This window comes from Haliotis rubra, unplaced genomic scaffold (genome assembly GCF_003918875.1).
Source record: "Haliotis rubra isolate DU_JTF1 unplaced genomic scaffold, ASM391887v1 Scf80, whole genome shotgun sequence".
NCBI classification, from domain to species: Eukaryota; Metazoa; Mollusca; class Gastropoda; order Lepetellida; family Haliotidae; genus Haliotis; species Haliotis rubra.
The window spans coordinates 1,337,659-1,358,735 of record NW_025767524.1 but is presented as its reverse complement, the minus strand read 5'-3'; positions in this window follow the sequence as shown (position 1 = coordinate 1,358,735).

Genomic DNA, 21,077 nt, shown 5'->3' with positions numbered 1-21,077 from the left:
GAATATTATCTCTGCTCGACCAGGCTGGGATCTGGTATGGAGACTTGGTACGTTATGAATGAGAACTAGGATCCTAATTTTTTTTCAACAAAATAATTCCAGTGTAATTTTTGCAGCAGATAATTTCTATTTTCCCCTGTCTGAAGCATAATTATTTTGTTTTTATATCCCAGACACCCTACAGTCACCCATTTGACACAAAATGAACTGCAATCACATTTCAAAAAAATAATTCTTAGGGACTGGTAATATTTTTATAGGGGTGGGTTTACTGGTTGGAACTGTATCACATTTTGCTGACAAATAGTATTCATATTAAATTATATTATCTATTTTAAAATTTATTTTGACCTCAAGCGGTGCCTCCGTTTGGCTTGATTCTTTTTCTTCATTTTCACTGGAAGATTGTCTTGCAAGAAGTAAAATCGGATCGTAATGATACGGTCTAACATCCATTTCAGAAATGACATCAGGAACATCTTTTACTGCTTCAGAATCCATGGACACTGTTAAGTTGTGAGGTAAAATCAAAGAGGAAGCCATCAGGAACCGGCACATCTGACGTCATGTCACGTGATACCCCCTTTGCTCATTAACTGTCGGGTGTTTCCGTAATAGGCGGAAATACGAGTACGTTTTTTGTGTTTTTGTTGCTATTTTACAAACATTTTGTTCAATTTTAATCACGGAATGTGACTTTTAGAACATCTTTTGCAATATATCAAAAGTTTTGTTTTCGTTCGTATTCTCCTTTAAAGTTTATTTAATGACCATTGAAACTCTCGAGAAAACGGGTGAAAATGAACTGTGCACCTCAAGTATTCGTTTTTACTGTCCATACAGTGGTAACTGGCGGTGCTTTTACCAATTTACATATACTCGCGCAAACAAGTACACACAACTAAATATCTTCAGAAAAATGAACCGACCATCAGCCCTTCCAAAAACCTGAAAACATAGGTTTTACCGTATAGACATAATGACATTCGGTCCTAAATGAAGTATTTAAAAGTATTCATTATGTGGTATTTGCCGCCAGGGGCGCTGCTTTCGTCAATAATTAACCTGTGAAAACAAAAACAAACATCCCATTGATGAAGTAGGAACTGTATGAATCAAGTGAACGAGTGTAGAACAGCTATCCTCTTCACCCTCAATAAATCCAGACAGAGCGTAATACAAAAGTGTTTCGTTAATGTTTCATTACATATAGTTTCCAACATCCACAAGACCTTGTTTTAACTCAAAACTTTTCATTTTCATTTCAGACAATTTAAATTTGAGTCAAATTATGTCACTTGTATTTTCCCGGTTGTATATTAATCCGGAATAATTTTGTTATCCGGAAGATTTTAACCGAGCAAAACCCTTCCGGATAACCAGGCTTGTGCGAATTTTGATGAGATGCGATGAACCGGTGTTTGGTGTGCGATTCGCGAACACCTGGTGTCATCCAACATTTTCAGTGTTCCATTCTAATACCTTTCACAGCTATTTTGTTCTTAACACCAAATGGAATTCTCTTTCTGGGTATAGTCAAGACTTTCTTCGTAGTTTGTACCCTAGTGTTCTATATATTTCACCTGATCTGATATCTAGGACTCCGTACAGCGGTATGTGGGCGGCGGGCGGGCGGGCGTGACCCGTGTTTTATTGTATCCGAGGTGCCGGTCAGATACAACAAGTCCACTACATGAACCATTACAAGGGGTTGCTTCTCATTACGAACGAATAAGGGCTAGTTTCTGTTTTGACTAGTTAAGCAAGTTATCTGTCTAATCTAAACACAGATGTACTTTTGTTCCTATTCTCAGTGCAGAGGTGAGTGGATATTACAAACTGTTTGGCCTGTTATCCCTGAGTTCTTCGACCTGGGCAGATCCAGACCTGGCCTCGGGGTGCACTCGTCACCACTCGCACGTTTCCGTAACATGTCCCGGAATGCCGCGAACAGTCACGAAAGTTGAGGATGGTGCAGCAGCCAGTAGACTGTATTTGTTTGTTCCCAGTATGGATCTTGTTCGATTCAGAGTAAAACGTTGTACAATGGTTGCATACTCAAACGAGATTAGTTGAACGCAGCGTTGGATAGTGGTTCGTTAACGCATTTTTTCAGCAGGATCTAAACCCAAAGTGATGACAATTCGACAAGTGCTGTCAAGAATACACTGATAGAGTATGGAGCCCCAAGGGCAACTGGCCCCGTGCCTCCCTGATTTAGGGGCTGTGGGGTAGTCTAGCGGTTAAAGCGTTTGCTCATGCTGAAGATCCGGGTTCGGTTCCTTACATGGGTACAATGTGTACCCATTTCTGGTGTCCCCCGTCGTCATATTGCTGGAATATTGCTAAAAGCGGCGTAAATCTAAACTCACTCACTCCCTCCCTGCGGGATGTGTTCGGTGGAACTGTAAAGAACCAAACAGTTTCGCCAAACCAGCTTGAATGATTCGTCAAGGCGTCTTTTCAGCGCATTGCTATGTATATCAAACTAACCGCCGAGAACAATGTGTTTTGGAGATTGCACTATAGTGAATATAAGTGCTGGAAGGTGCGGTATGCTACCAACCCATATCTGCAAGTCTTCTGTTCTATAATTGCTCTCAATGGACAAATTCAAACTGAGTTGTCGATCAGTCCGTGAGTAATAGCCTATGCTAATTAACGCTGTAGAGACCAGTGACGCCAGACTAAATGAGTCGTTTCATGACCCTGGTACGTTACCGTTCACCTGACCATCAAATTAACATAACAGTTCAGCGTGGTTTGACTTACACACTCTGATGACGACCCCTGAGGGTTTGATACTCAGCCGGGCTTCGCTGTGCGAATCTTTACACTTTGTGGGGGGGAAGTTGTTCAGTAATGATTGCAAAACGTCTGTCCACAATCGCTATGTTCAGAACTGATATACTATATGCACCCTTCTCCGTTGGTAAACCACCTTCATAAGACTGGTTATTTATGGCAAACTGCTGAACTTCCATAGTGTGTGATCCTGTTAGAAATGTTATTATAGCCGGATGTACATATATTTCTGTATGGATGTGTTCAGGAACACCCCCATGGAGGGAGCAGCAACTGTTGCATAGTTGTTGTGACAGTAGTACTGGGTCGCATTCATAGGCCTTTGGGTCCAACCGATTAGCACTTTAAGTGTACAATGTATACATTTCCTCCCAGTTTACAATAACTATAAGCGCTCGCTGGTACAGTAGTCTTTGCATTTTGGGACATCTTGTCCTGGAATAACGCACGTTGCTCCAAGGGTCGCCCCGACACACCATTCAGTTTGTCCCAGAATGAAGCAAGTGGCCACGTTGGTCGAAGGGTCGTGCCGAGACACCATTTCAGCTTGTCCCAGAATGAAGCAGGTACCCACGTTGGTCGAAGGGTCGTGCCGAGACACCATTCAGCTTGTCCCAGAAAGACGTATATGGTCATTTTGGTCCAAGGGTCGCCCCGAGACACCATTCGGCTTGTCCCAGAATGACTTGCTTGGTCACATTGGTCGAAGGGTCGTCCCGAGACACCATTCAGCCTGTCAGATAATGACGCAAGTGGACACGTTGTATGTACTCGAAATGACACGACGGGGTAAAGTTTACCCGGAGATGACACTATAGACACACTGTACATCATACACGGTCTCTCAAACTACAACACTTAAATTCGAGTCGATTAGTTCCAAAATTACCTCGCCCCACGAGTTGGTACCTCTTGTTGTCTAGATCCAGTCTTTGGTGAGTAGATCACTCATTGTCTCACGTACATTATAGGAACGACAAAATGGATTTCGACAGAGTAAAATTAACTTACTACGAACGTCAATTGGCTTAAATTCTCTACTACGAACGTCAGTTGGCACACATTCTCAATAAATCTCCGATAACCTATTGCTGACACGGCAAAGTATACCTGCCAGAAACGTTCAGTCCGATTTATCCCGCCACTGTGCTTGGAACACTTCAAACATGACTTTCTGAAGTTCTTTGAAACATATCTCCACATGGAGAAGACCATTGTACATCATGGATTTGGCAGACATCCTCTTGTAAACTGGGGCATACTAATATGCATAACGTGGGCATGTAGATGTTATGTTAAGAAATTCGTTTTCTAAGTGCCTCTTTTCGGTTGTTAGTTCCAGTCTGGTTCGGTGGGACATACTTCACACCTTGACAGAATGTCATTTCCTTTGAGAGTTTCTCCGAAGAAGCACAAGATGCTTATAAACCGAGTACCGGACAAGGATGTCTGCCGGTGGAGGTTCATCCTCGCAGGGACAAGCCTAGTGTGTTTGAATGGGCTTCCTGTGTTCAGGATTCTACACTGAAGGGTTCATTAGCGTTCGATGCTCATCTCCTCCAGGTGCCATGTTCAGTATGTCAAAATGATCATCACTGGGATTTGAATATGCCAGTACCTACGCTTTCTATGTCTGTTTAGGGTCGATGGGGTAGCCTAGTGGTTAACCGGGTTCGATTCCCCACATGGGTACAATTTGTGAAGCCCATTTCCGATGTCCCCCGAGTAACTATGACTCTCTTAAGGTAGCCAAATGCCTCGTCATCTAATTAGTGACGCGCATGAATGGATTAACGAGATTCCCACAGTCCCTATCTACTATGCTGTATTATTGCTAAAAGCGGCGTAAAACCATACTCACTTACTCACTCACTATGCCTGATTCACAATTAGACAATTTATATCATCATGTTATTACCCCAGACCAGCTCTGTCCTGGACTTGACCTTCCTTGGAGAGGTGGGTGCCGTTGAACAAAGTGGTCTTAGCCTTAACAAAAACAGGACAGTCGTATGAAACTAATGTATCTTTGTACAACGGCAACGTGGACTATGACCAGGCGTGACCACACAATTCTGAATGGAACGTTTACATTTTTAATAACATGACTTCCATTGTTACCGTAATACAAATTATCGCGTAATTCTGTATCTTGTTCTAATCACTGTCAAATGACATTTGGCAGTTACCAATATCGAAATAGACGAGTTATTGGTTTTCTTGTTGGAACCGACTAGCAGAAACTGTTATCTGTGGATAACACTTCTGCAAGCAACAACTCAATCACTATCAGTTTATCCTAAGTTTATTAATAATGTAATTTCAAGGAAATACATTGAAAATTAACTGAACATTCAAATGGGAATAAAACCCACTGCCAAAAAAGCTATTCATTTTGGCTATGTTCCTTTTGATTAAAAAAACCACACTTCCTTCGCTCATGTGCCACATCTCCCTAATTCGGAGGCACGAGTATCACTGACCAAGGAGCTTTAGCGGTTTGGGTTTGCATTGGATGAACAGCATGTGAGCAGGTTGCTCTGAGAATGTTGAACAGCACATCAAAATATGGAATCTCGTGATTCGTGATTTTTTATAAAAATTGCGGATTCTTTGCGATATAGGATAGAGAGTTGTTTTATTTGTATGTTAAACTGTACTATCTCTCCTTGTATATTCTTTGAAACGGTTTCTTCTCCGTACTGCACTGTATGTTTGTTGTGACTTATTTTATAGATACAGGTTCTCTGTCGTAGGTTGATATTTTTTTCACGAAATGTCCTAAGAAATTTATAAAAAATATTTTTAAATGTTTACTTAGTTCTTTGAGATCTGGTTGTTTTATTCTACGCGTTCTCTGATGGCTTTTTGGCTCCACTTTTCTCATGGGATGTCGGTTCTGTCTTCAAGGGTTATCTACATGTTCTTTGTGGGCGATGTTATTTGAAGTGTACACTCTCTTCACAAAGCGTTGCTTGTAGGAGTGATTCATGTATCTGGGTCCTTCTCTGGACAGCTTTGTAAGAGTATGGGCTCCTTCCACTGTGGTGGGGGTTCCAAGTTGGATTTGTTATTTCAGATGGGGGTTCTTTGTGGGACCTGTTAGTGATCGTGTACCACTATGTCACAGGTACACGGGCTCCTGGGGCAGTTCTAGGACGGACCATGGAAGGCGCTTTTAAGACTCAACTCTGTGCAATAATTACAGAACAATATTTCGGTGTTGCGGACGTGAATTATACAGGGGTAAAGTTTAGTTATTGTATGTAACACAACGTTTCGGATATATTCTTACTCATTGGTCAGGTGAATGAAAGCGTGGATGCAACTTATTACCCATGACCTCCATTTGTTCCTGGCTATTGCCAATCACCCCCTGTTAACTACTGGCTCCCCTTGTTATGCGTTCACCTTCGTTATCCTATGACATGTTGTTCCCGCATGTACGTACATAGCCCTGTGCATCCCAGCTTAATTTCACCTATTGGCGTAAGAATATACTCCCAAGCAGTGAGTTCTTTATGTTAAAGAAGCTGACATCCATAAATTTATAAATATCTATAGATATTTGTATCACTCCTAAATACCATCCAGCCCTTGAAAATCGGGGTTAGAATTGGTCTTCAGCAACTCACCCTTGTCGTAAGAGGCGGCAAACGGGATCGGATGGTCAGGCTCGCGGACTTGGCTGACATATGTCAGCGTAGAACCATGCTCATGCTGTTGATCACTGGATTGTCTGGTCCACATCTGATTTTTTACAGACCGCCGCATAATAGTTGGAACATTGCTGAATATTTACAGACGCATAAACATAACATAAACACGATTCAAAGACTTGACTGGAAAATGTCTGAATTAAAAATGCGTCATCATGGAAGAGCTGTAAAGTGGATGAAGTATATGATGTATGATGTCATTTTTGGATAGGTCTCCTGCTTGTACAGGCCTTTTAAGTAACGGTTTCTTCAAGGTTTAGACTGACTGACTGACTTCAATTTGGTTTTACGCCGCTTTTAGCAATATTCCAGCAACATCACGGCGGGGGACACCAGAAATGGGCTTCACACATTGTACCCATGTGGGGAGTCGAACCCGGGTCTTCGGCGTGACGAGCCAACGCTTTAACCATTAGGCTACCCCACCGCCCCTTCAAGGTTTAGATGTACCGACAGACGTTTGTAATTTGACAGGGACATTAAGCTACGAAACAGAATGCATGATGAGGGGCGGCCTTGAAACGAAATAGGGCGGACTGTAGCGAGGATAAAATGGAAGGCACCCTGTGAATTGTGAAGGCATGGTCCTATGGAAGAAAAATGGAAGAAAAAGATATTCCCACTTATTAAGTTACATGACGTGAATGGAACAACTCCACCAAAATACGGTCGCCACTTTCACTTTGAAACCACCCACATAACCATTAACGACTTTTTTTTGGTCCATTTCTGAATTGATCATCCAAAAACCGCTTACTCGCCCACAAAGCCCGTTTAAACGTGATGCTTCTGCACTGCAAACAGCTTCCGGAGCTAACACATCTTGACATGTCCACCTTGCATGAAGTTCGTCAGCCTGTAAACTGAGAGAGAGCTTTAGACAGGTTGTGTATGACTGCAATGCATTCTGATGAAACATAAACACACGATGAACAGCGCGAGTCTACGCGGAATGAGCTTGTTGACGTCTGCCTCAGTCTGACATCAGTCACCTACCCCTTGGTTCGATTTAAGGCGGATTTCAATGAGTGAATGTTATTTTGTGCCGCTTGTAGCAATATTCAGGCAAAATCACGGACTGAGGCCATCAGGAATGCCGTGTTTACCCCTTAACCATTGGGCTACCCCATTGCCACCCCCACCCCCCACCTCCCACTTGAACAGTAACGAACAGTATTTCACACGAAGTATGAAATGAAAGACAAAGTGCCGGAGGTCGTAGATGACCACGATATAATTGGTGACCGAATATGGATGATAATTCGGTCAATCCTGAGTACTGCGGATCCCCGCCACTCGGGTCTTCCTCTTCACGGGGTATTTACATGTCTCACAGACTACTGGACAAGAAGTTCGAACCTGGCCCTGGAGAATGCAGATCCTGACATGCCTCCTCAACTGTCCATAGTGCAGTATCGTCTCATCGACTAATGGTACACCCTAAACTTAATCTCTGAAAATATATAATTTCGATAGCAACAAACAAAAGGAGTTCCTGTGAGAAAATTCCAGTGAAAAATCTAGACTTGCTTTCTTCAGTGATTGAAAACGATTGTAACCGAATTATATCAAAGGAATACAACCGTTTAGTATGTTTTGCTTCCTATTGAGGGCGAGCTGTTAGGCTTGGACTATTTAATATCTTCTCGGTAATGAGAAACGAGCGTGTATATTCCTAACATTCGCGAAAGGCCAGCTCCAGGTGGATTATGCTCATAGCCTATCCTTGTTATGTGATGAGTTAACAGACGTTTTATGTACACATAACCGACTCCGATAAATGATTACATGATCATGTATTTAGTATAGACAGGCGGAATGGTAGGGTAAACCTCGTTTATCAAAGGAATGGTGTTAACATTCAAATTTTTACCAATATTGCCTGGCTAGCAAAGATTTATGACTTGCCCGTACCATCTAGATGCAGATCTATGGTATCAAAAACACACAAAAACTGTACTCAGTATTCAGACATTACATATTTTTTAAACTCGATTATTCCTCTCGTGTCAAGGGTTCCACTATGTATGCTGAGAAGGTTCGGATTCCTCGTCTACCAAATGTAGCTAGGTATTCTCGAAACGTTCGTAGCCCTACGAACGTCTTTCCACTTTCTTATCCTGGTGTAGGTTCGATCCTTGTTAAGAATTCTTAGAGCCAACGTTTCGACCACATGTCCTGGGCCTAGATTTTCTCTTTTAGCGTTCGTAGTCCTACGAATGTTAATGTATGCCCATTCTTAACACATTGGCTACGATCAAAGTTAAGAATTCTTAAGGCTACGAACGTTTCGAGAATAAGGGCCCCCTGTGGAGGTGCGGGTCTGTCTCACATCGCCACCTTACTACTGCCGGTCCTGCTGTAAATTCGGATCTGCCTTCCCTCGCCACATTACAGCTGCCTGGCCTGTTGTAGGTCTTCCCTCGCCACCTTGCTACTGCCCGTCCTGGCGTAGGTTCGGGTCTGTCTCACCTCGCCACCTTACTGCTGCCCGTCCTGGTGTAAATTTGGATCTGTCTTCCCTCGCCACATCACCGCCGCCAGTCCTGGTGTAGGTTCGGATCCAACTCAGCTCGCCACCTTACTCCTGCCCGTCCTGGCGTAGGTTCGGGTCTGTCTCACCGCGCCACCTTACTGCTGCCCGTCCTGGTGTAAATTCGGATCTGTCTTCCCTAGCCACATCACCGCTGCCAGTCCTGGTGTAGGTTCGGATCTGTCTTCCTCATATGCTGCCGCCTGGTACTGTCGCTGCACCGCCGCCTGGGTGTAGGTTCGGATCTGTCTTCCCTCGCCACGTTACCGCTGCTTGGCCTGGTGTAGGTTTGGATCTGTCTTCCCTCGCCACCTTACTCCTGCCCGTGCTGGTGTAAATTCGGATCTGTCTTCCCTTGCCACATCACCGCTGCCAGTCCTGGTGTAGGTTCGGATCTGTCTCGCCTCGTCCCCTTAGTACTGCATTAAATTTGCCGCCTTACTACCACATGCCGCCGCCTGTCCTGGTGTAGGTTCGGATCCAACTCTTCCTCGCCACCTTACTACTTGCGCGAGCTGTATGTTATCTGCCCTGTCTTCCCACATCCCAAAAATCACCGCTGCCAGTCCTGGTGTAGGAAAGAAATTAAAGGACAGTATCTGACGTGACTTCGTTCTTATAACATTAAGATGAAAAGAAACTTTTCGACTTAAAAATGAACGAAGTTAATGCTAAACACATGAAACACTGACACTGTAATGCTCTAATTATTGTTTGTAGAAAATGTGAAAAAGTGAACACATACACACACACAGTGTGACGATATAAGTATTGGGGCGTCGGTCTACATTAAGGATTATTCGAAATGCACGAGACCTCGACCACCAGACAAACAAATGAATGATATTATGAGCATCTACACTGTCGGGATACCGCGATCCTCCAAGCTACTGCCCAACACCCTATCCATAAGGTCACCGCTTACGACAAACATAACTTGATATACATATTGCAATCATGGCCTTCGATGTTTTACCATATTTATGGAGACTATTTTCTGTCTATGTGTATGTGTATTTCTAAACGGGATGTTATTGCAACAGATGGGTCTTATATTCTGTAAATTCTCTTAGATTACGCAGTACCCCTATCACACGTTGCCTGCCAGCGACAGCCTTCCTCCAGGCAGAAGGTCTGTGTCTCGATCCCGATTGCGTCATACAGAAAAATGTACTTCTTGTTATCCTGACTGGCGGGCGGCACTGAAGGGGATAAAATAGGGACTGGTCGGCTTTCACATTTCACTGTGACTGGATCGGGTATTCGCGTTCAAAGTGCGCCATGGTGTCTGTGGGGTATAAGACGGGCGTAGGTCAAGGCAAGTACAAACAGTCATGCACACAAAACACAGTCACCAATATTTGAATATATCGAAGTACTAGTATCTGTCTGCCATTACATACTATGCATATAAGCTTGGAAGTGATAAAATGTGTGAATGATCTTGATGCAACCGGCCTGTCTCCTTTCGTATTAAGTAGTAAATAAAGAAAATTATGAGAGAGAGAGAGATAGATAGAGAGAGAGAGAGACTCGCTCACACAATCTCTTCGATTCTACACAACCTCTCTCTCACGCACGCACGCGCGCGCACACACACGTGGAAATACAAGTTAAAGGGTCTTAAAGAAGATCTTAAAGCCTATTCCACCTTACCCCGCCTACCACACATTGTGCTATATATTATGGACCCCGACCATACTGTGCAGATACATAGGTGTATCTACTTCAACCTTCAGCTCATGAACAATGATATCTACAAAAGATAATGATATCGATAATAGAGAGTGAGAATAATTCAGTCGTCAATACGAATCAATCGGATATCGAGTACTCCACGTCGACCGCTGAACACACATCGTCGAAGACAAATTGTCTGGAATTATTTAAACAATTCACTGATGAGATTGACATCTGAAATATGATCAAAGCGAGAGAAATAGACCATGCATTAACTAAACATTTCTTCTGCCGAGCCGTACAGATACTGGGGCGTTTATCAGACTTGATCTTTTCAAGTGAACTCCCGTCATTGTTGTTGTCTCCATAATGTCATTGTTAGGCGACATCTGATTCCCCGCAATAAGGACAAGATATTGTCATTAGCATTGTCTACGGTCAAAGAAGTAAGGTAAACAGTGTGTTTTGTCTATGCTAGATCGTTGCTTGAGGGGATGAGGGGGGTGGGTCGCCAGCATGCCCCGAGTCAGGGGAGGGGGTCACAGCGTCACATGATACTACCCCCGGGAATTGGTATGCGGCGATGTGGGGACATATTTGTACAGCTATCAGAAAGGCCCCCCTCACGTTGGGATGGCTCCACTGTACTTTGCCATACTTAAAGGGGTATTTCCAGTAAATGTGACAAGCAAGCGTTCAATCAAAAAGATTATTTTTTTCAGATTCGTAAATATCACGATATCGGCGAGTGGGTGAGTGAGTCTATTCACTTTGTGTGCTGTTTATCCTTGGGCGGTCGCAGGAATCTGATTATGTGGCCTCAATATTTAAGTCATATTAACAATGGGGATGTCATAAACGAGTGTCATACCATTGTAGCCATGAAATCGAATCTCGAATATCTAATTGAGTGAGTATGGTTTAAAGCAGTTGTTAGCAAATTCCAGGAATATAACAGCGGGGAACACTAAAAATGGGGCTTCACATTTTGTACCCATGGAAGGAATCGAACCGTGACTTCGGCGTGACAAGCGAACGCTTTAAGCATTAGGCCACCCCACCGCCCGCCAGCATATGTATGCATGTACAAACTTTAAGCATATATATGGAAGCAAACAGGAAGTATGTGGGACTTTATTGTCACATTGCAAAAGGGGCGACGGAGTAGCCTAGTGGTTAAGGCGTTCGCACGTCACGCCGAAGACACGGGTTCGATTCCCCACATGGGTACAATGTGTGAGGCCCATTTCTGGTGTCCCCCGCCGTGATGTTGCTGGAATATTGCTAAAAGCGGCGTAAACTCACTCACTCCCTCACATATTGCATTACATGTACGCATGTTTAAATTTATGTAAACCAATGTGAGCATCGGCAAACAAGGGTAGTTGTGGTACCCATTTACCTGACAGCGCACGGTGCTTTATGTACTATTACCCTGCCAACTGACGAGATATTGGAGGTTCAGAATAATTATCTGGTAATGCTCTTAGTTTATGTTTGGACTGTGAGTATCATTGCGGGATATAATGTTAATAAGATCAGTCGTAGGATGCTGTGTTAGTGATACTTTACAGATATATTGACATTACGAGAGATTAGTATCGGCTAAACGATATTTGTCAGGGGGGCTTACCGTGGTAAAGGCTCCATTGCTTGTGAGTAGTCACGGGAAATATGAAAATCCGTGGCAAAGAAGCTGATAAAATGATGTATTTTTCGTTGTGACCTAGAAAACTGAAAGCGGCACGGGTGGCCTAGCGGTCCCAGGCGCTGCATCTCGTTGTTCAGGGTTTCACCCCTTAGTCGCCTCAAGATCCGCTGATTCTGGGTTCGAATCCTAATTTTGGTTTTGGTTATGTCTTCACTGTTCCCGTACGCAATTAAACTTGGGATATCATCTTACACTTCAACGAAGTTTCATAACTAAACTAGTGTGCAGAGTTCCTTCCCTTGACGCACCAAATGCTACATGTAAGGGTCGTGAGTTCGAATCCCGATTATGTTTTTTGTTTACCTGCAACATCCCCGTGTTTTCCCCTAAGTAGTAATTGTCTGAGAACTGCATCACTTCCACATTAAAACGGCATGAAACCTTACTCACTCACTCATTCACTCACTCACTTACACTCTCTGTAACATGGCACTGCACCTTTAAGAAGTCTGTAATTTCCAACACACCTGAGCACGAGGGCAAGCCTGTGTCACAAGGTAACAGTTGGTCGCGTGTCGTTGAAGTATTTGCTCTAATATCTGATTATTCCATGTGATATCAAGTTAATCACTTGATAGAGCGGCGAGGTCACTATTAATCCAAGCGGGTGTGATCGCTAGCCCACCGCCATTGTTCGAAGGCCTCCTCGAGTGCGGAGAAAGACCTCTAGAAGAGATCGCCCACAATTGCCATATATCGCAGTGCAGCTAAATTAAGCTCATTTACTGACAGGGGGGATTCGTTGAAAAAGAATGCTAGAGTGTAAATAAGATAATCGGTTAGTATTTGTTGAGAAATTCGTCACGAATACGTCGGGCTTCTTAAATAAGTATCGCGTGATTAAGGCCAGAACAGTGGAGTTCTGAGACACCTACGCGATGTATATGACACATGTTGACGACTTAATTGACGTATGTTCGACATGGGGGCGAGCTTTCTACTAAACTGTTATATGTTTTCTTACGAAACAGAATTTGGGTGTCTGCAACTTTGACTAATCCTTGTGGTTTGGTTACTTTGTTGCCGAAAGGACGCACCTTTACCAAGGTGGGCGTGCATTCTATTGAAGTCTGTAGATACATACCTGTGCATGTTTTCACTTTTTCTGACACTCGACTTTGTTGTGTGTAGTATACCATTGCTATGTATTTTATCTTAAGCATCCAAACCCCCACAGTATTGCGTGAATTACCGCCTCCGGGGTGGTATAGATAGCGCGTGTACCTGGAGAGCTATCATTTGAAGCTATCATTACTTGTCTGCTCGGAGTGAGTAAGTGAGTGAGTGTTCATGCCGTGAGTACCACGACGGGGACACCAGAAATTTCATGCCGCTTTTTTAGCAATATTCCAGCAATACCAGCAATATTCCAGACGGGGGGACACCAGAAATGGGCTTCACACATTGTACCCATGTGGGGAATCGAACCCGGGTCTTCGGTGACGAGCAAACGATTTAACCGCTAGGCTACCCTACCGCCTTGTAGTATCAGAGTCAATAAACTGCAGCATGGTATCTTAGGGGAGTAGCACTAGCTATAAAACCGGCATAGGTCCGTAATAGTACACACACACGTACACACGCACACACACACGCACGCACGTGAAGATACGTACCTATATAGGTGAGGTGAGGTGAAATTGAGTTTAACGTCGTGCTTGAGAATATTTCGCTCATATGACCAGTGTGCATGTGTATGTGTGGCTGCTTGTACTAGCCCAGACTTAAGCTGGTTTTATAGTGCTAGCCCACTGAGATACCATGCCGTAGTGAAGCATGAATACCGCACTCAGACACACTATACTGACTCCGAGCCGACCAGTCCTTGTTGTACCCATTAATGCCGAGCGCCAGGCAGGGACCAACAAGTACCATATTTTAACGTCTTTTGGTATGACGCGGTAGGGCATCGAACCCGCGACCTTCCGCTCTCCGGGCGGACGCTCTAACCACTACACCACGGAGGCGGTCTACGTACCTATAAAAGTGAACGCGACGTGAACCCATTTCATCTCACCTCACTGCATGCATTGTTTCATGACATTGATCTCTACATGTTACCTACCAATGATTTGGTTGTTTAACGCCACATTCAACAATATGTCGGCGGTCTGTTAATAATCCAGTCTGGAACAGACAATCCAGTGATCAACATCATGAGCATCGACCTACGCAATTGGGATGCGATGACATGTGCCAACCACCTACCTACCAATGGATGCTATACGTCACGTGTGTAAACACATCACGAACCATTGGATGTTGTACGTTACATGAGACAGTGTGACACGGCCTAAAATGAGGTGGTGTAACAACTCAGTTATCTGTGTCAATATCGGATGTAACCACCTTTGTCATTCATACAAGCGAGGCACCAGACGACACCAGATGATTGGGGGTGTTGTTCCAAAGATTGGTTTAACTGAGTCAGAATTTCGGTTCGGTTCTGGTCCTGTCGCAGGTGTCATTCCCTCTCATGCCACACATGTTCTATGGGAGAGAGGTCTGGGAGAACAGGGAGTGAGTGAGTTTAGTTTTACGCCGCAATATCAGGGCGAGGGACACCAGAAATGGGCTTCACACAGTGTACCCATTTGAGTTATTGAACCCGGGTCTTCGGCGTGACGAGCAAACGCTATAACCAATACGCTTTCCCACCGCCCCTGTGGGGGAACATACGGCCATGGCTGTAGAGCTATGACACTGGCTAAAACAGTCAGTTACAACAGGATCAACACGTGGTGGGTTCTTGTGCCAAATGTATACACATGGAAAAAAGTATTGCAACACCTATAGTTTTCAATCGGCATACAGCCATTTATTTTCACATCATAATTATATTTGTTTGTAAAATTAGTTTGACCCTTCGGGTGCACCATACATTGATGTTAGATACGTATGTGCTGCGATCAAAGGCGAGCATCACGTGCAGTACGTATACCGATCATTAATCACGCATCAAGTTTCAGTTAACTTGGAAAATCAATTGATTTAGTTGTTGATAAACAAATATGTGGCCTTGTCAACTGATACCAAGTTGTTCGTGTGCGAAATTTGGCATGTCATTGAGATCTAGTGCAAGAGAGGTTGGTTGTCATCCATCGACTATCAACCGACTGGCCAGAAAACATCTGCACACTAATGACGTTAAGAACGGTCAGCGTTCAGGTCGACCACGAGTGACAGCTCCCAGAGATGACACTGCCCTTCTCAGAATCACACGACTTCATCCGTTCATGTTAAGTGGTGTGTTAAAACACTGGCTTCCTCATCGTCGTTTGTCCAACTAAACGGTTAGAAAATTGCATACCGTCGTCCGCATATACACGGCATATGAGAATCTGTTGTTATCCCCAGAGCACAAAGCAGCACGGCTAGCTCCGTTTATCCAGACAGGAAGTTAACTTGAGTAAGTATGTATAACACTATATGGATGCACAACTTCTGATTACAGTGAGAGCGACGTTTCGGTGTAGCTTCTAACACTGTTATCAAAGCATTTTAAACAAGTTAAATTGAGGTTTGGATAAGTTCCTTTGGTATGGTGACTGGAACCATATGGATAGTATGGCGTGTTGCGATACCTTTTTGTCCATGTATATATATGATATGTACAATGTCTGTACCCTGTGCTGTGAGGACCTTCCGTGTAAATAAATTTCCATTCTATTCTGTCCTAAGACATTACGTGATTTTTTAAACGAAAAAAGTTCCAAAATTACCCATCACTTGTGATTTTAGCGAGGCCACTAATAAGAACTCAATCCCACGTGTTTTAAATAAACTCTGTCAAAAAAGAAACGCAACCCCTGTATTTTAGAGATTTTGATCTGAAGTTTTAAGACGACACAGCATTTTTATTATTTAAGACAGAAGTCTGAAATTTGGCAGAATAATAACCAAGATGGGCATGTTTAAAATTGTCATTTCAAAAGTCATCTCACAGACACCAGTTTGTCACCAGGGGGGCGTCTTTCTCAGTTCGTATGAGCACCACGAGCTGCAATCACTGCACGGCATCTCCTTGGACAAGAACGGATAAGACGCCGGATTCTTTCCTGGGGAATGGCTCTCCACTCCTCCTGCAGTGCAACGCCGAGCTGTTGCAGCGTCTGTGGCGGCGGCTGACGTTGACGTACGCGTCGACCCAGAGTATCCCCACAGGTGTTCAATAGGGTTTTCGTTGTTTTGTGAACATTTAGGTGCCGTGCAACAGTTCCAAAACTTTCTCCGGCTTGAACACGACCAATGGCGATATTTCGGTCGGCAGCACTCAATCGTGGCATTTTTCACACAGCTTTTCATGCGACAAATGAATGAATATAATACGAAAGCACATGGGCTTTTATACACCCCTACATTAACTGCCATTTTCATGATTTGCATGTGTTTTTTTTGTGCGAAGTCACCATGAGGGTCATTTCATGCGTTGTGACGGAATAAGCAATAAAATACACTTATGCGTACAAATGCAGTTGTTTGGATGGTAATCTTCATTAATTACGTGTATAATTTCAATACATTCGAATAACATTTAGTTTGGAAGCAATAACTTCATTCAAACGAAGTTTTCATATCTGAGGACAGGGGTTGCGTTTCTTTTTTGACAGAGTTTAGTTTGCTTTGTCCAAACGACTGACTGACTGAGTATGGTTTTACGCAGCTTTTAGCAATATTCCAGCAACATCACGGTGCGGGATACCAGAAATGGGCTTCACACATTGTACCCATGTGGGGATTCGAACCCGGGTCTTCGGCGTGACGAGCCAACGCTTTAACCACTAGGCTACCCCACCGCCCTTGACCAAACGTATTTTACTAGCATCCGTAACACAGTCAGTTTTGTTGACTGCGGCACCATTCATTCACTCCACTTTTTTCCAGATGACCCTCATTCATTTACACGAATGCCATCACAGTTCATGGGGACACGCAATCCTTACTTCCTAACACAAGTACAACAGGAGGCATTCAGCCAGTCGGATACAGACAAGTTCCGGGCTGTCTGTGCGCGGCGACAGCTTTATGATATATACACACAGAAAAAACAAACCCCATCAATCAATGTATGTGGGGGGTGCAGTGACAGCGCCCTGGCGGGTCAGGATTAAAACCTTCCTCCGTTGTTCGCGATTCTCGGCAGGTATGGTAACCGACATTCTAGACCCCAGCGATCAGGGCAGGTGCGCGGCAGGGGGTAGGGGTAATTAGAATGACGAAATGAAAATGAGACGTTTGTCAAACTAATTACCGTTTCATGTGCTCGGTAATAGGGTTCTTTGAACGTCCAACTATGTACCTGCGCCGTGCCCTATGACCGACTGAGGTCCACTTTCTGTTGAGGTGGGATAATAATGATTTAATGACAACATACTTCTGATATTGGTGGCGACATCTCTATCTGATAATGAATGATCGTTAGTCAATGGCAGCTGAGATTGTTGGGAATGTTTTGGTCCACACACACGCACGCACGCGCACTCGCGGACACACACATACGCACAAGCACCAACGTACACGCACATGTACAATACACGCACGCACACACATACAACTGGTACGTTAATATATATTACTGTTTAATGTATTAGAGGTGGGCACGAGCGGCCATGCCGTCATTGTGAAGAGGTGCGTTCCTTAGACAAACCAGAGACCTGTGTTTGTGGGTTCGAATCCTCAATTGTTTGTCAAGGTTTGTCGGCACCATTCCTGTGCTCGTGGGTGGGGCATCACTTCGGGCTTCCCTCCCAAATTAAACTGAGAGGCCGTGATGTAACTGGAATACTGTTTGTTAAAAACGGTGCTAAGCCAATCCTATTGATGCACTCAGGTAACTAGAGAGGCCATGAGGAACTGGATCGTCTCATGGCAGTGTCTTTAAAAGAGTTTCACAATCTTCGCTCTATTTGAGCTCAGTTCAAGGCGAGACGACACGGTCTTCTTCATTTTGTCATTGTAAATCTGAACGTTATTTTTCGTGCTGTGTGTGAAGTTGAGTGAGTTTAGTTTTACGCCGCTTTTAGAAATATTCCAGCAATATTACGGCTGGGGACACCAGAAATGGACTTCACACACTGTATCCTAGTCTAATTTTACCTATGTGGGGAATCGAACCGGGTCTTCGGCGTGACGAACGAACGCTTTAACCACTAGGCTACCCCACCGCCCCGTGTGAGGTGGCGCTCGGCATTAATGGGTACAACAAGGACTGGTCGGCTCGGAGTCAGTATAATGTGTCTGAGTGGGGTATTCATGCTTCACTGCGGCATGGTATCTCAGTGTACTATAAAACCAGCTTAAGTCTGGGCTAGTACAAGCAGCCGCACATACACATACACACGCATGCACGTCGTCATATGAGCGAAATATTCTCAAGCACGACGTTAAACCCAATTTCACCTCACCTCACCTCACCTCACCTCACCTTGAAACATCACATCTTATTAAGTAAGGTAGCCGTACATTTGGGATTGATCCAGATCGCAACACCTGACTTCGAGGATTCAGACACATTCTCAAACAGACACACCTATGTTTGACACTGTTCAGGGTCATATACCACTGTGTACATGTACAAAGTATGTAATGGGAAAGCCAGGTGTTTATGAAATAAATCCTGCAGCAAATTATAATAAATTCAGATATAATTCATTCCTATGTCATTATATATATTACAAACTGAGACATTCATTTTCATGTTGTAACAACATGGGCGGATCCAGGAATTTTGAAAAGGGGGTGTTCAGGGTGTTCGGACCCCTTGAACCCCCCATTTGGCTCCGCCAATGAACAAATATTATTCTAATGACTGAAGATATCTGTTGCAAAAAAGTCACTCATGTTGATGTTATAACGTACATATTACAGTCTTATATTAGTCTGTTGCAAAGAGAGGGGTTTATTATCATTATTTCATTATTTTATTTCGCCGCACTCAGCAATATTCCAGCTACATGGGGGCGGTCTGTAATAATCAAGTGATCAACAGCCTGAACATCGATCTGCGCAATTGGTAACCGATGACATGTGTCACCCAAGTCAGCAAGCCTGACCACCCGATCCCGTTAGTCACCTCTTACGACAAGCATGGGTTACTGAAGATCAATATTCTAGATCTAACCCGGTCCTTCACGGGTCTTTCATGGTATAACATATGTGTTACTGTTAGAACCCCTGATACCAACTGCAAGGTGATATTCACTTTCGTGTTACATACATCTTACACGTTATTGTATAACTCAACATTTGATATCTACTGAAAAGTAAAGGTTGTATGTTCATGCTGTCACAGATATATAGCAGTCTTGTATTACATCTCTAGTGTAAATATATCGCAACGTGAGCAAATATTCTATTTTTGTTACGATACGAATATGATGATGTTGAAAAGATTATTTCTTACGCTTTGTGTTCTTATATAGTAATTTTCCAAATTTGTTATATGAACATCCCAAAGTGAAGACAAAACGGTTACTTACATACAGTCATGTGGTCGGACCTATGACATTCAGATAGATCTCCTAATCACTCTTCGACTTGCAACATTCCAATTCAAAGTCGGTCTCTTTTCGTATGACCATTTTTTTCCAGCGTACAAAATAAACAAATTCTGGCAAATCTAGTTGTGTCCCATTGGGTCTGACATGAAAAGAAGAACATGAAACAGGGTCTAAAGGCTCAGCAGCAGCGTACTTGTATATTTTAACAAAACCTGCTCTTTATGTTTGTACCATAACGGCAGCTGAGTACCACGTCACCTTTTCCCGCCACAACGGGTTGTCGTCTGCTCGCAGTTGACAGAGGGGTGCAGGGTTGTTAGTAGGGGGCCGCGACGTCCGTGGGCGCGTGTCAGTGTATTCTGTGTGGTCAGAAGATCAAAGCTGTACAGCCACCTCTTATCTCCCACAAGCTGATACATTGTCGAGACACGCGCCATATTCGCTGGTGATGACAGCTTTAACTCATAGACTTGCTGGGGCCACTAGCTCATCATGCTTCGTAGCTTAAGTCTGTATTGACATATTTTAGTTTAACCTTTTCTCTTGTATGATTGGTTTCACGGAATTTCTTCTAGAAAAAAAACATTATCGGTGGTCGAAATACGAAAATAGACACTTTTATGTATCGTTTTGCTATTCATAGTGCGTGACAAACATTAACACCTGGAACATGTAATTCTCGTCAGGGTCACTTCGAAAAAATACGATAAGTTTCAAATTCGTGATCACCTTCTTTGAGTGGCATTATTAGAAGTTTAAGAGTAATATGGTACCTGCTTGACAACGATACATGAATCTGTATCGAAACGTCGCATCACTTGAATAAAGAAGTTGTTCATCCATAAAGTTTGTCCGTATAGCATGATTACCATCCTCAACTTTCATGTAAAAAGGTTTCAACTTGAATTATATTTCTGCCTAAATTCCTGTGTTATGTATACGTAAACATGAAAACAAGCGTACAATTTACAAGAAATCGTTTTCAGTACATCCTGCAGTAATTTACTCAGTTGTGCCTGAACATAGATCCGGGTCGTTTCACCAAGTCTGGTGCCCCGCCAAAGGAACACCAAGATAGTTGCACCAAATATGGTCACCTGTGTAAGAACAACCAGGTCAGTTTCACCAAT